General features: G+C 37.8%; 1 protein-coding gene across 1 annotated transcript in view; it reads right to left on the bottom strand.

Annotated features, from left to right (window-relative positions):
• tnn (tenascin N) overlaps positions 1-4,102 on the bottom strand; it is a 40,001-nt gene extending 35,899 nt beyond the window's left edge. Inside the window, exon 1 of the mRNA XM_005476289.3 lies at positions 3,943-4,102. The gene's annotated coding sequence lies outside the window, so the exon portion shown is untranslated. The remainder of the gene's footprint in view (positions 1-3,942) is intronic.
• Positions 4,103-17,350: the final 13,248 nt, after the last annotated feature.

The following is a 17,350-nucleotide window of genomic DNA, read 5'->3' as shown; positions in this document are numbered from 1 at the left end:
AGGGAGAGTGAATAGGTAAGGGAAGAAGTGATGGAGAGTGTGTGTTGGAATCACTGACACTCTAGCAGTTAGCCACATTACAAACGGTATAGTATGGTGTGTAATAGCACTGAGCACGGGCTCACAGAGATGCTTAACAAGCATGTTTATAGCTCCCTGTCAAGGTTTTATTTGATGCTTGCCATTTTCAAGGCCTTTTCTTATTTCTCTTGGAGGAGACTGCAGTGTGACTTTCCAAGCATAGCACAGGGCCGTGTCTGACTGCTGAGACTGTCCTCATGTTGGAAAGACAGACAGATGGAGGAATTAATGGAGAAAGGAAATGGGATAAAGAGGGAACTGGGGCAGTTACATTTGAATAGATGGATGGATGGATGGATGGATGGATGGATGGATGGATGGACACCACTGGGGCTAAAAAAAAATTGTGCCAGTGCTACAGTGTGAAAAAACTGCAGTTCTTTGAAAAGCCTCTAGAGACTGGTCCAACACTGTCTCGAATCATTGTGGGCCTTCCGCTTGACCATTTTCAACAAAAAATGTTACTGCTCAAGTTTGGACATATACAGTATATTGCTGGCTGTGAAATTTAGTTTTAGTTACATTTTTTGTAGTATTTGTATTTATTTTTGTTCAAAGTCTCATCCACCTGCTTTCTTTCTTTTTCTTTGTCAAATGTGAATGAATGAATGAATGTGTCAAAAAGTATTAAAGATAGAAGCCTCAAATTTTCACTGGTCTTTCTTATCATAATATTAAATCTCAATCAGTAATGTGAGTACTGGCTAGTTGAATTATGTATTTAAAAAGTTAAAGCAGTTCTGTGTAAGTTTCATATTTGAGCACACACTAATAAAACAAATCGCATTGCCAAAGAGAAACTGTGTCAAGTTTGAAAGTTATATAATTAGTAATATAGGGTTTCACAATATTGCAAAATAAAACATGTATAATCCTTTTTGACATCAACTTCTCAGTGTTATAAATGAAAATGATGCTATTTTAATTCGACTTTCATGCTTGTTTGAGCAAATATGAACAGTTGGACCACAAAAAACATAAAATATCAGGAGCTAGTCTATTTTAAATGCTACAAAAGACTGGAATTTCCAGATGGTACTCTTATTATAAGTGAAAAAATTATTTTGTTCAATGTTTTCATATTTTTCATTTTCCAGACCCTCTTTGTAAGCGTGCACATTGCCGCACTGTCAGCTCTGAAACACAGGCAGGTTTAAAGCCTGTTGCAAAAATGTTATCTATAGCTAATTTTACCTTTTTTTTTCTTTACAACTCATCCTGTTGGACTTTAATAAAACTAGGGATGTGTTTTGATTGAAAGGTACTGTTCGCGAGGCCTCACCTTCCTAATTCAACTCACTGAACTGTTGTGCATTTTGTAGCATAGGAAATTTTTTTGTTCGCTTTGTAGTGCAGACTTTGGGCTCCAGTTTTGCTGCTTGAAATTCAAGTATTTTATTAACCTACCAACCTTACTAACATCACATAACAACTCCCTGTCATCCAAATATGGTTACTTTTGGCTCCAAAAGGCAACAATGAGGGAGCCAAAACATTAATGTAGGTGTTTCAGTACTATTGGTTGACATCAGAGTGACTAATCCCATCTTAATTTACAGTCTGTGAGAGAAATAGAAGGTGGGGTGATGGATAATTGGCATATGAATGTATAAATGTGAAGGACAGTATAGAACAAATAAGCCAGTATGATTTATTAGGTACCAATCATTCGTTCCACTAATGGAGTAGTGGAAGAGGGGGTGATTAAATGTAAATTGACAGGCAAGATTAAATATCAATGAATGAAACAGATGGGATCTAAATAAAGGTGTAGAATTCAGTATCTGCCATGACATAAACCATGATATATTTTCGATTATTGTAAAAGTGAGCTTTCTGGCTTTGGCGTCCAGTTGATTTGGAAACATAATTCAGCTGACTGCCAGTAATGACTCTAGACTGCAGGATGAAGCAGGGAAACCGATGGGCTTTCCACATGGGTCATTCAGCATTTCATTATGGCTTTCAAGCCAACACAAACCTAATTCAGTGTGTTCGTAAACACAGTCCTTCCTGACAATAACTTTCCTTTGAAAGCAACGCTGTGTTAGTAAAGTGTTTGCTGATATAATATTTGTTCACTCTGCCCATCTGTGTACTGTTTTTGAAACTTGGTATATATGGCCTCCAGAAGCAGTGGAGGAGACCTCCAAAGGTAACAAGAGAAATGTATTCGCCCTGAGACAAGACTGTCTGGACTGGCAGCCACCTTTCACTAAAGGCTGCTTGACAAGCTGTGAGGGATGATTGTGCATTTGTGTGTTTCTCTGTCAAAGCCTTTGAAACCTCACCGTGTTAAACAATAGGCCACAAGAATACAGAGAAAGGGGAGAAAAGGCAACCGCACATAAAAAGAAAAACAAACAGCTGCAGAGGAAAGCTCGTATCGGGAATACAGACTCCGAGAGAGAAACGTGAAGTAGAATAAGGCCCGGTCAGTCTTTGCACATTTGCCCTATCCTCTCTAGAGAGCCATTAAATATCAGACAAAAGGCTGACTGTTTCACCGGATTTCAACTCTGGACTAATCTCTCTGGAACAAACCGACAAGCCGGAGGATGAGAAGAGGTAAGGTCGTGCCTCATGTGCAAACTTGCAAACTTGTAGACGTTCCTCTCCTTTCCTCTCTTCCTTCCACACACGGCAACTCGCAGACAGAACATGGAAACGAGAATGAATAAAACAAAGCTGAAAGCAATTATCGTCTGAGAGCAGAGCTCATATCTTCATGATTCTGTCTGTCTCCTACTGCTACATAGACCACAAGGAGACCTCGATAAGGACCTCGCTTCATCAGAACCACAGAGACTTAATTCCCCTCAGTGGGCTGACAGAAGAACCCTGTGAAAAAGCATTAATAAAGCAGCTAAATACCTGACATAGATTAGCTTTTCTAACAATAAAAGTGTTTTCAATAGCTTTGCAGTAGGGTCATTTTCAGGCAGTTTGAGTAAATAAAATAACTGATGTTTCCATGAAAGCAGTAACATTATGCAATGTGAACACATTTTATAAGCCACCCACTCAGGGTTGCGGGTCCCCCCCCCCTGCCTCCCCCTCTCTCTCTATCATTTTGCATGGCTAAAGGCCCACATCTGTAGCTCATTTTGCGAGGGCTTCTGTGAAATCGCGGTGCCAGTACAGTAGCATTAAAGGTAAATCTACTGGATCAACAGTCCTGTGAGAACATTTCTCACCTCAGCACATAATTGAATACTAATCATTTTTGTTATTATCATAGAGGAAAATCTATAACGGCAGCTTTATTGTCAAACAGCATGGGATTATCATGACAACAATCATATTCATGATATTTTTAATACACCGTTAGAGAAACTGAGGCTGTCACAGTTACTCTGATGGGAAAATAATCACACTGATCACATTTATAATACATTAAGATGATCTATATTTTTTTTTCATTCATAAATGTTGATCGTGTCAAACGTCATCATAAATCAGTCTGTATTGCTCACAAGTTTTAAAAAACCTTCTCTTAAACCAAGTCCTGCAAAGCAAACCCAGACTAACGCAAGAACAGCTTTGGTCCTGGGACACTTGATAAATTCTGGGTCTCAGTTTAGCTCATTTTCTGTCATGTAACTAACAGCAGAAAATCTGACGTTGTGTCTCATTATCACCCCTCAAACCTTCTGAGTAAAAAAGAGGTAAACAGGGTTCTAAAATTAAGGGAAAGGCTAAAGGAAGATAGAACAGACAAAAAGAAATGCACAAATAAAAATATCCTAAGCAAGAGTGAAGCAATATTTGAATCCTCCAAAAAAAGAAAAGGAGCATATAGTTAACTTATCCAAGTTAGAAATGGCACTTAAAAATGAAAAGAATATGAATATGTCTTACCCTTAGGGGGGGCTTTGTTAACTTTCTCTCCTTTCTACCTTTCTTCTTTCTGTCTTTTCTCTGACAGACCGAGTGTCACTCAGCAACTCTCTCTCTACCACCTGCTGACAGGCCAGAGCCAACGAGTCAAGGATCTCTGCACTGCCAGCGCTCTCTCCCTCCCTCCCTCTACAACTGTTAAAATCTCCTCTAAATGCCTGTAGGCCAATGGGCAGTTAGTTGGGGAGTGTCTGCTCTCCCCCATCCGCTCAAGCGATTAAAGCAAAAATGGGGGACAAGAAAAGGAGATAATGAGTTGCATTTACTTCTGTTTACCTCGTGGCTCTTATCACTTGTAGTTCTCCATCGTCTCAACACTCTCTTTCCTTTATTTTTTTCTGACTGTGTGAGTTTAGTTACGCTAGCAGAGAGGCAGCAGCGGGGGTTAAATTTAATCTCTATAGCAGAGATAGTAGCATTTAAGACACAGTAACTGAGTAGAGGTTGGGTTAAAAGGGGAAAAACTGAAGCCGAGAAAAACCCTGAGTAGGTTTAGGTTGGAGGAAAAAAACAACTTAAATGTCAAAATTGTGCACAAGAATATACAAGAAGAACTAAAGGGGGGAAGAAATACTAAAAATGGCATGGATATAGCAGTGGCATACAGACTGTGTAACATTAAATGAAGAGAAAAAGAGTGACAGGGATATTTCCTGGAAAAAATATTGTCTTGGGGATGAGTTCTTGAGTGATAATAATCACTTTGCTGTTGGTTGGATGACTGGCAATTAGAAACCCCAAAGTCTTGATGTGATTTAAAACTTGCATATTCTTCTCTCTAAAATATTTCTCACGTTATTTTTTTTCATTTATTTCTGTGAAACAGGCCACCGCTAAGCATACTGTGAAGACACATAGCAACGCTAACTCTTTCAAGCCGACAGAAAAAACCGCAAGCTTCAAAAACCTGCCTCCTCAGACTGTGATCACTTTAAAACATGCAATGAAAAAGTACTGCGTTTCAAGATGTTTCCTGTTAGCACAGAATAAAATGCAAAAGCTAAGTGCATCCATACAAGCGAGGGCAGAAAACACATCACCCGTTAACACTGCAACCGTTACTGTAGACCCCGTGTGTCACGGATGACAGTTTTAAGCTGACAGCCACAGTTAGTTTGTCTCTAAATGTATAAGTAAGGTTTCAGACGTCTTTGGGGCACAGAGACCTGTGATCACAACATGTTTTCACCTTTGCTTTCTACTTTTTTATTTTACATATTCAGCACACAAGGACCCCAGAATTCAATTTGGATCAGACTGAATATCCCACACCAAGTATTCACTCCCTCGTTCGGTTCCATCATCCACCTCCTCCCTGAAGATCCACGCTATAGATATGTTAAAATGGTACACCTGCACAATTAGGTGATAAATCTGAGCAGGTTTGTCTATTTAAGCAGCACTTGTTGCACCATGTATGTCATCATGAATGTAAAATGTTTCCTCAAAAACTGGAATTCTTGGGGAACTCTTGAGAAAGAATAATGACTTAGAAATAACAAATAGTCTCCTTTAAATAATGATGTAAATTCAGTCTCCCATATAAATATATATGGTCTATATAAGTATATAAGTATTTAACTCTATAAAAATCCACTGTGGGTTTGCTGGTGATGAATGGGTCAGATGTTTGTTTGTTTTTTAATAACATATATGTATGAATAGCAATATTTTCCAAATAACACAAAAGACCAATGATAGTATTATTGTCACTGAAAGACAGCATAGCTACTGAAAGATAACATCTGTCCTTCAGCAGCAGTATCTGAGGTGCCGTTAGTGGCAAACTCCTCCCTGGACGATGGACAGAGATGAATGGCTCACCATATGCTCAATAATGGCGTAGTCATTACAGAGAATTTACCTTTCTTCCAGAAGTTAAGACGTAACCTTGGAACATCAGTATGTGTTGCTGAGCCTTAGATTTGGTTCTATAACAGGGCTTTCTAGCCATCTTTCAAACTTGCATTAGCAGACAACTGTGAATCTAGGACACTTTCAATTACACTATGCCTCCAGAGTAAAGCCTACAGTGATTAATTAAGTTGCCTTGACTTTCTTTTTATCAAGCTGAAAGATTCCTTTCAACTCTTACAAAGCTCGTCGGTCCTTGTTATTAGAAAAAGGCATATGTAGATATGAATCAGAGGTTTTTTAATTAATTTCGTCAGAGTGCAGAGTAAAATCACGAGAATAAGATTTGTATGGGGAAAAAAAGAGAAGTCTGATCTGATATCCCCAATGACAAAAATACTTCTTTTAAAAACTGCCTCTTGTGTCTCGTATGGCCATAGACCTCCCAGAGAGAACATATACATATTTGTTTTCTTTCTGGGAGATAATACATTTATTTGGTATTTCCTCCACTAGATTTAGAGTGTTTCTCCTGCATCTGCAGTATTTGTTGTACTAAGCCCTATAGCTTGTGGCTATAGTATCAAATTGATATGCGAGTGGTATAGCTTCTCATTAGCATGGAAGAAAAACACATTTTCCCTAATGCCATTCTAATTCTAACCTCCTGAGACCGGAGATCTAGTTTAGGATGTATTTATTTAAAGTTCTCTTAGCTATTTGAGATTGTTTGGACCCGATAAGTATAAAAACTATGCATTATCTTTGAACCAAAAGTATGACCTCATATAGAGACAATGGGTTTATTTTAAAATACCCAATGTTTTTATCAAAGTATTGGACATTTTATGGAGTAGAATAAAATATAACAAAAGCTCAAATGTAATGTTAAATTTAAATATGTTATAATAAGCAACATACATGGTAACATGTAGTATTTATTGTGAAAACTGTGACAAGTCAGAGAAATCAACTAGAGGTTACACACTGAACCATGTATTACAGTAGGCAATACTGTAACACCATTATTATCAGGTCTTTTTATCTTTGGTCACTTAGCACTGCATGAAACTGCATGAAATGTTCCTTCTCTTAAATTGTGTTTGTAGGAACACAACAAATGTCACAATCAGGCGCATGCATGCAGAGATTCACTTGCCAAAAATTTAGCTGTAAATGTCATGAAGCATTAATGTTGTGTTTCTGCTGACAACCCCCTCAACAAGTGACTGATTTTGGTAAATTAAGTGCATCATAAATGGCATAACTGCTTCCTAACGATGGAAACAGTTTTCATTGCTTTCCTCTGTACTTATTACAAAAATCGCAACTTCTTTTGAGTCATTTTCTGTTTGTTAGCAGTTGCTTTCAATGATTTTGTAAAGAGAGAGTCAGACAAAAGTATCTGAACAGACTTTAACACTAAAACATACCAATCAATTTCTTCTCATTTTTAATTCACAAATGTATTTAATATCAAAAGAAGAAAGCCCTCCATCTTCTGTATGCTTAAATGTTACAAAAAAGTCTGCAAATGGAACTTTAAAGTCTATCCATACGCTTTGTTGTGGGGGCATGCTGTGCGGGAGGTGATGAGATTTGCATAGCTTCATAGGACAAAGAGAAACTATTTCATGCATGTCACTATAAAAGTTGACAGTGTGACCATTTAAATTTTGCATTTTTGTACACTGTGAATTTTTCCCATGCTGGGAAATATACGCCACACTAACAGCAGATGTAAGAGGACTTTTCCCAGCAGGATTAATTTCATTTTATGGTTTCTTTAATGCGATGCATGTCTTTGCTCCTGTTCTGTATTATTTCTTTGGGAAAAAAGACAAACTCTGAACTGTCTTTAGAATAACCCACGCACCTCTGGTCCTCAAATGAGTTAGCCTGCATGGGATAAAAATGCATCAGGGTGTATGTCAATTCTTATTCGCCCTGTGTGTGTGTATGTAATATGAAAGGATATAAATGAAAGCTTTCTGAAGGTAAGAAATATAAAAGTACTAGTCTAGTCTGCCTAATTGGACATGGAAACTCCTCATCTTCAACCTGAGCTTGATAATGGAGACAATTCAAAAACAATGCTTGAAAACAACAGCAGCAATAACCTTACTTTGTGTTTTGTTCATGACAGTGGAAAATCTTGGCTTTAACATCACAGTTATTTTTCAATTAGGCTAGGATCTGGTAAGCAGGATTAGTCATGGCTTGTGGTTTGCATTTTTTCCTCATGTTTTTAAAACAAGTGCAAGTATGAGTTTCAAGCACACAGTGAGAAATCCTTATGAGATTATGTGAAGACAGAAATATTTTGTAGCAGCTGACATTACACTGCATGAGATTCTCTGTTAGTACGCTTGATTGAAATGACACGTAACATTTCTGTCACAAGGTGTAGCAAAAACAAGAGAATTGTCTATGCACAATCATTTTTTATTATGCTTTCCTTTTTTTACTTTTTAAGTTGTTATGTATCTTTCACAGCTGAGCAAGGACCATAAATCATAACAAGACTAAAGTATAACACTTAAAACAACAATAATAAAAAATATTAGTAGCAATATTCCTTAATTCCCAAAACAGCATTAAAATAATAAAAAATGCGACATTCTGTGCTATGAAGCTTTGAAAGGAGAGCAATAAGAGGATAAAATAAAAAGCGTCATTATAACTGCACATCCTCATCACACAAAGACTTTTTTGATGGATGGTTATAGAGTGTTAGTCATTTAGTTCTGCAAAAGCATGAAATGTTACAGTGTTTTTCTGTCTCTTACCCGCATGCCTTGAATCGGGGTTTCACTTAAGGTAATATTCTGTGTCTAGAAATCATAACGTGTTGATGATGTCAGGATCTTCCGTCCTGACATATTCCCTTAAACAGATTTTGGATTCAAATTGATGGCTACCTTTTTTTCAGTTTTCACTTACAGCCAAGATAAATAGCAGCTGTCAGCATAATCATGTAGTTCTTGGAAGAAAAACCTTGCAAAATAGTTTTTAAGCTGCCCCAGTACTCTCCTGCAAGTACCCCGATACATAAAACATGCCAAAGATGACATTAAGTGAGCTAATGACAACATTATTTATTAATACATACGGCACCATTACCAACATCTTGGACACCATTTAATCCAAAGCTATATAAAAATTTTAGTTTTTTTAAGTTCCATATTTGCAAATCTGCACACTTACTAGAAAGGTTTACAGTTACAAATTTGACATAATAAATTAGAAAACAAATGCTGTCCTAATATTGGAGGCTGTGACATCTTTGTTTGACCAAAAGTATAGATTCAACTTTTTATGAAGTTTGCTTCATTTTATATTATATTCTTTAAATATGTTGTAATATTAAAATATGATACAGTGACAATGACAATTTAACACATATAAATGGATGCATTTGCTGACCATTTATCTTCCTCTTGCTCGCTGAAAATTGGCTGATGGTCTCCTTTCCAATAAGGTGGTGACTATTGAGGATAGTCATCATACAACATTATGACTGTATACCACATGTATTGCTTGTGGTGCATTGCATGTAGCAATACTTAATATACATTCAGAAAGGTATGTTTTTGTACAAAAGTATGAGATCTGAGACACAGAAAGACCTTAGTTTAGCTTGAGCATTACTCAAGCTAACTGAATGAAGAGTGAGGTGGACAGTCTTTGAAAGGTGTACCAGGTGAGTATTTTTATGTACTATTTTAACCCTTTTTTTGTGTCTACACTTAGCCAATGTTTCTGTACTAACCTATGTATAGAATACCTGCCAGGAAGCTAAAAGAAAATACAAGTTTATGTACAAACGTTTAAGATCTGCAACACAGAAATAGCTTAGCTTAGCATAAACTCCGATGGGTCTTTTAGGGTCTGCCTGAAGGTGTCAAAATGCACATACCAGCACCTCTGAAGCTTTATCTAGTTAATCAAATAGATATTAAACTGAATAAAGGAAACCGCACAAACAGAACAAATCAGGTTTCTTGTTTTTTATGCTATGCTAAGCTAACCGTCTACAGGTTAGCTCAGAATAGCAGAAAGTGTTAGTCATCCCTTCTTTTAACTTTCAGCAAGAACGTCAAAATGTTTACTCAACATCACTGCACTTTAAAAGGTTTCATTAGAATTTACTGAAAAGGTTTAGCACCCATCATGAAAACATTTAGCCTTTAGAAATTTATCAGAAGTTGAGAACTTAAAATTGTCTGAGGCTCCCAACCACATTAGTGTAAATACGTTTGATCAGCATCAGACATTCATAACAACAGCTTGTAATTCTGTTCTTAAACAACCATTTTAGTAATGAAGACCTGAACCCTCATTGCTTTTTTCCCTCCATATAAATATACAAAAAGCACATTAACTCTACCCTTTGAATCATATGGCGCATTTAATCATGCACATGCTAACAGAAACACTGATTGTCTCCTCATGGATCTGGAAACTGTTGATTGAGAGGACTGATTTGAGCTGAGGGGGAGCTACACTATGAAGGCCTGTTGTGAAATGGGGACTGACAGATAGGTCCAAATAGCACCCTCAGATATCTAACACATGAAATGTGTTTAAAGACCTACTGAATGTCTGGCTTGTCTGAGGGTAATTATGGTAGATAAAAACAGCCAACTCAGAGTTGACAATTTTCCATCATTGTGGTTAAAAAGTTGATTTTTCCATTTCTACTAAAAAGAGAAAAATGCCAAAAAACGGGCAAAACGTTTGCTCCTTGTTTACATAGAAATGACAAGATCGTATCAGGGGAATTGTAGCCAACACTAGCTTCAGAGTCATATTCTACATGTTTACAGTTGTCAAAGGTCTTGGTGTGTGACTTTGGTGGAAAGCAGATTAGATGAGAAAACTGCCATACATGTAGATAAAGCTGAAGTCATTTCAGGGAAAACAGATTAAAGCCATATGAAAGTTTTGCTGAATGTGTTTCCTTCAGAGCCCATGTTGTGCGGTTAGACATCTTTAATTCCTTCCACATTGGCGATATACGGTACGAACACTTGCGGACACTCACACGCCAGCGTAACGCACATTTAAACTGTTATCTCCAGTGATCTTTAACACACCACAGTAAAGCTTTAGTTCTTTTCCAACCACAGAAAGTGGTAAATACAACATATGTGGAGTAACTGTTTGTCTACATCGTGATTAGCGGCTGAAGCTATTCGACTTCTGGTGAGCAATGAACATATTTCTTTTTTTAATGTTTTTATTTTGGCTTCTGTTTTGTTAGATAGCGTATTGCAAAGTGCTGAAAATGATCTGACAACATGTTGCTACGGCTGTGGTCTGGCCTCAGACCTGTGATCTGTCAGAAGTCTTGTGACACATATGCTTTGCATCACAAAACCATTTCTAAAACCATTAACAAAAATATGAATACATTTGTCACTCTAAATTTTACACAAAGAAAAAAACACTACGGTTAAAATTACTTGGCACTTACATGCGCTTTGATTCATAAAATAAGATGAAGCTGCCATCAGAATGATAATTAATGAGTCCTAATTCATATAGAGGGAGTCAGTGAAGCGTATTTGAAAACGAGTTAATTGGATCAGACAGGGGAAGTCGAGCAGCAGCGTGACAGATGAGTTGGTGTCAGCAGCTGTTACAGAGATTCCTGGGCTGATGTGGATACCAGTCCTCAGGGTCTGGTCCTCCTGTCCATGTGTCGCCGTGGGGAGACCTGACCTCCATTCACCCAGCTGACATAACTTAGCACTCCTTATGCTTCCTGATCTTAAAGACGTGACAGCAGCCTCAGAGAAGAGAGAAAAGGTGAGAATTAAAAGTGGGACAAGCTGGAGCAGGAAAACTTACATCACTTCTTGTAAAAACTGGAGGTTAATTCTCATTTTACAGCATAAATAGTTATGGAGTACTATTTTGTGGCTTCCTCTATAAAATGTATCCAACCAAGGGAAATTACCAGGCTTAATGTCTTTATGGAATGTGTGATAAATTGTCACTAATTTCATATATATATGTATGGCTTTATCTTTTCTTTGCTAAGATAACTCATTTTAAGAGACAGTAAGTATAAGTCAAGGTTGACCAAGACTTCCAGGCTTTCTACTTGGAAAGAGAGGCACTTTTTAACAGGGACAAACAACACACTACCTTCATTCTTGCACGAAGAATTAGAAACCACTCATTCTTTGGCTATAACAATATGGTTCAACTGCAAACACACTAAAAGCGAGGTCACACAAAAGAACAGTTCTTCTAACACTGACACATAGGGAATTATTTCAGCCTTGTAATTCGTCACCAGCAGTCTTGGTACAAGAAAGATGTGTGGTCAAAGCTTGTGCACTATACTTCCTAGGGCAGTGGTGGCCCTGTGAGTATAATCACAGATGTGCTTTTACCCCCTTCTCTTCCCTTCTCTACCAAAGTAACTAGTCCATTTAAATCCAAAGTTCTTCTGGTTTTCATCTTCACAATGAACTAAATGTCAAATCTCCAAATCACAGGAAAGAGGAATATTGGAATTCAGACTTTATAAGTTTACGCAACAGACCTTTTAATCCCACAACAACCAGCACTGCTTGGAGAGGTGAATTGTTGACTTTAGAAAAAGACTCCCCTAGGTTGAGTATTACTAAATGTAGCATATCTGCAGATGGGACTCAAAATACAATTATTTTCCCCTCCTTATGGTGTTGTGATTGACAATATTAAGTTGGTGACTCATCAGTCAGGACAAAATAAAGATAAAACAGATGCGATATTGCGTAACACTCATGCTAACACTATCCAGACTGGAAGAGAGTTGTGATGTGAGTACAGACAGATAAATCAAAAGGTCTCAGTGTATTATCATCTTCATTTCAATCATATTATTTATGCATCTGCTATACCCTGAATTTAAAAATAAATCTTTGGCCTAACACTGATTAAAAGTGCCACATACTGGTGTTAGTATGTTAGGTATGTATGTGTACTAACTTTCCTATAAACGTTCATACATTTTTTATTAAAATAAAACCAAAATCTTTTTTCACTTCCCTTTATTAAAGGCTCAATTCCATTTAACTGCAAATCATTTTTAAGTACTTTATTAACCTGAAATGTCTGTCTAGACTAAACCATTGCGTCTGCACTAACCTATACATAGCATACTTGCCTGCAAGCTGAATAGTCTGTCCCTCCTGGGGGAATGCTGGACATTCCTGAGCAATGCAAAGCAGGGACCTCCAAGTCAGCCAGGTTATGGCCTCTTGCTAAATGAGCTGTATCTGGTTCAAATGCACACTGATTACTGAGAAGCAACAGAGTTTCCATGCTGAAATGTCACTAAAGAGAAGATATTTTAACACCTATCCTGATGCAGTGCCATGAACAGTGTCTATGTTGCTTGGCTGTTTTGTTGTTGTTGTTGTTTTGTTTCTTTTACAGACATGTGGAATTCTTTATCTCAATAATGTGTTTATTTGTGAAATTTTAGAAGGCTTCAAAGATCATTTTCTCCCCTAATTTTGCAGATTCTCTCACATCTCAAGGCAAGCGTGCACATTGCTTAAATATACTGTAGACTGCTGCATGAGTTTTCCGTGATCAAAAATCCAGCCTGAAAGGTTTGCTTTGTCAAAGATTTATTAAAGCGCCTTTAAATGCAGTAGCATATGCTTGGTTCTTTTCATTGGGGGGAAAAAAATGCCCAAGACATCCGGTTCAGAATAAAGGAGCAGTTGAAAACTTGAAAACTGTGGCTGAGATTGTAAAGTTTATAACATCTGTAGGAGAAAGAGTTATTTATTTAACTCTGCCAGAGAAACACAGCAAATGTCTCACTGTTAGTTTTTCCTTCGTGCTCCATTTACAGTACTATATGCATTTGATTGTTATTTCATAGAAATGGTGTAATTTCTAAAATGAACTGAAATCAGTTTACAGTATCACAGCATGTACCATATGTGTAATGGCTGGTCTTTCAACACAGAATTCTTTCTTGACATTAAATGACTATGGTGTGTTTAGAGAAGCTATAAATAGGCACACGAACGTAGCCTATGTAGATTACTTTTGTTTAATAGAAAGGAAAACACATTTTGTAGTCATTTAGCATTAAGAGAAAATTGTCTACAACTTGAAATTGAGTGAGGCACATCATTTTGCTATACACACACACACACACACACACACACAGAAGATATTCTTTTGCATTGAGATCTGATGAATGTGAAGGCCATTTAAAGATACCAGCAAGCTATTATTTAAAGTTTTTGAAAGGGCACATTATCCTGCTGAAAACACAAGACGAGTACACTGTTGTCATGAAGGGATGGCCATGGTCAGCAATAATACTGAGCCGTGGCATGAACTTATGTGAATTCCAGCTGAGTTTCATGCTCTTCTGCTGCGGTCTTCTGCAGCTGGAGCCCATCTGCTTTAAGGTTCCATCTGTAATGCATTCAGAGATGCTCTTCTGTATAATTTGGCTATGACAAGTATTTATTAAAGGTACTGCTGACTGAAACAGTCTGGCAACCGCCTCTGACCCAGAGAACTGTTCTACTGGATCTACTGGTGACTGTAGAGATCATTTGATTGAACTCACTGTCATGTTATAGAAACAAGTCTGAGATGATGTGAGCTTTGTGATATTGCATGTTATCCTGCTGGAAGCAGCCACGGGACACTTTAATGATAAATGGTCAGAGACCACACTCAGGTAGGCTGAGGTGCTGCTTAGTTGATTCTGAGGTGCAAGAGTGTTCCACAAAATATCCCCCACTCCATAAGGCGACCAATACACTGTTGATACAAACCAGGATGGATCCATACTTTGATATTGTTTACACAATATCAAATGTGGCAGCAGAAATCAAGATTCATCAAACCACCTGAAAACTGTGGACAAATTTCCTTTCCTAGATGACAGGATTGGTACCCTGTGTAGTTTTCTGCTGCTGTAGCCCATCTGCTTCATGCTTTGACCTATTGTGCCTTTAGAGATATTCTTTTACATACCTTGGTTATAATAAGTGTTTATTTAACTGCTACCTTACTGCTGCCTTCCTATCAGGTTGGAGCCTTGAGACGACTGTTGTTGTGATGTGGAGCTTTATTAATAAAATTGAACTGAAGCAGTCTTGTAAGTGTATATTTTTTCCAAGGATAAAATATAGTTATTTATTTATTTATTTCAGTTTTCAGTTTACATGACATACCTGAAATGAGCTAAATTATGAATAAAAGTGTGGCGGACTAACTATGTTTTCAATTGGCCACATCTTTGAGCAGATGAGGGACGCAATTCATCTTTGTTTTCATATCACAGTCACATAAAACTAATATATGATATAGGAATAGCTATGATAAAGAGTGGCTGGATATGACTGCATTCAAACTAGTGTCAAATATCTGAACTGCCAAAGGAATACAAGCTGAAATGCGCTGCACTGGGCCGCAGTGCAGTTTATTTATACGGGCTGTGTATGAATGTTCACAAGACATGTTGACACAGGTCAAATGTGGGAAAGCCAATCCAGTAAGAAGAAAAATGACACTTTGTTTATTGCCTACAAGCTTTGGAAATATCATTCTGATCAGACGTGCGGACACAGTCGTTTCTGCCCAGGAATCTGATGTGGATCCAGCGTGTGAGTGTTTTTCCCTGCATCTATTTTACATCAGATATTTGGGTAGGAAAGCTTAGAGATGCTGGCAGCAAACATGCCACTTCCACCATCCCCTGAAAACCGTGTTATGTCTGAATCAAACACACCGTAAAAAAACACACGCACACAGAAAATATACAGACGTACTGCTCCTGTCACATTTTCATCTGCATGTGGTAGGTTGTGAATGAGCCTCATGTTTGATCAGCCAAGAGATCCTTGTTTGCTTTAATCATCTTGTTTAGGGTTAGATGAAAGAATGCATAAACCACTAAAGGAGAAGGCATCCTTGATGAATACCAGGAAGGTTAGCTGGTTGCTCACGGCTGTCTGGTATGTATTAGTGGACTTTTCCTATGGCTTGAATGTGTCACCCTGGAACTTAAGGACTTTATAAAGACTTTAGATGTAGTGCTAAAGCATGCAATTAATTATAGCTGTTGCAAGAACGTTGCTACTTTAAAGATGTTGTTTTGCTTGGAGTAGTTCAGAACCAAGCCTGACACCCACATCATCTTGAGTACGTAGAGACCCTTTGATGGTGGTTTTGCCTTTTGTGTAACCTTCTGGTGTAACCCGTGATCTGAGCTGCCGCTTGGTTACATCACGTCATGGGTGTTGACTGAGTTCACCGCTGCACCATCATTTTTACTCATGAGGCCACCTCGCTGAGCACTTGCAACTTCTCTCAGTTACATTTCAGTTTCATACCACCTGATTTTGTGCCCAAATTACCCCAGTCTTAGCTGTGATCTGACCTTAGATCTGCAGATCTTCTGTAAAGCGCACAGGTGCACCAGTGTGACACCAGCGCAAAACACCTTTAAATTGCATCGCTTCCCTAAAGCCAGCGGGCAAGAAACACTGTATCATTGATCTAATTTATATTATCTGCTGGCACGATGGACATTTCTCACCGGTGACCCCTATCACACTGCTGTTATACAGCAACACAGTACCTCCCACTCTTTACTCTGTCAGTGCAGCTGCAGAGCTGTTCGTCCCAAGTAATTTAGAATAGATTCGCTGCTTGAGAAATAATGATGACAAAGGATGTTGCCAGTTGAAATTAAAGTTCGATTTGCATCTGTTAATCTGTAACACCACCTGTTCTCATTGTTTTTCATATGTTAGATCTATTGCTTTGAATGAGATTGACCAGCATTGCCCCCTCATAAGCTCTCTGAACTATAACTACTCTATATTAGCTGTGCTATATTTGAATGATGTCCCTTTATCATTAAAAGAGTAGCTTATTCTTTAACGACTGGTTAAGGAACATTTTAACTTCCTCTTTCCATCACAAACATTTATTCCTAATTGCAACGGGTCACCTTTTCAACTTTGCTCAGGAAAGTAAAAGAAATCACTGACAGAATAATTCTGGGTTCGTCGTGATGATCTTGGAACAGCTGTGTCGGGAAGTTTTGAACTACGGGCCAAAACTAACTCGGAGCCAAAAAGCAGTTTAAGTATGATAAACTGGTGCTGTCAAATGAAAAAGCTGTGTTTTCGCAAATTTCAAAAACATTTCTCCTGGTTGACAACCATATAATTTTGCAATTACAGTGATTCGTAAAGAGTTGTTCCCGCTAACCCAGAAAATGAAAGACAGCCGAATATTTTGACTTCCATTACAAAAAAAGTTAAGGTAATTTCTTGGTACATTAATACGCTTGGTGCGGTGACAGGTTTACAAATACCATTATCTGTAAGCAGTAATGTGCTTACTTTTTGAGTCATTTATTATTTAAGTCAGTGCTCAGAGCCCGGTACCAATTTTCCAGCCTGGTTCATAACAATGCTTTTTATAGAGGAAGCACTGGCTGGAGTTTGTCATGTGTTAATATTTA

Source organism: Oreochromis niloticus, linkage group LG18 (genome assembly GCF_001858045.2).
Source record: "Oreochromis niloticus isolate F11D_XX linkage group LG18, O_niloticus_UMD_NMBU, whole genome shotgun sequence".
Lineage (NCBI taxonomy): Eukaryota > Metazoa > Chordata > Actinopteri > Cichliformes > Cichlidae > Oreochromis > Oreochromis niloticus.
The sequence above is the reverse complement of the archived record's forward strand: the minus strand, read 5'-3'. Positions and strand labels throughout refer to the sequence as shown.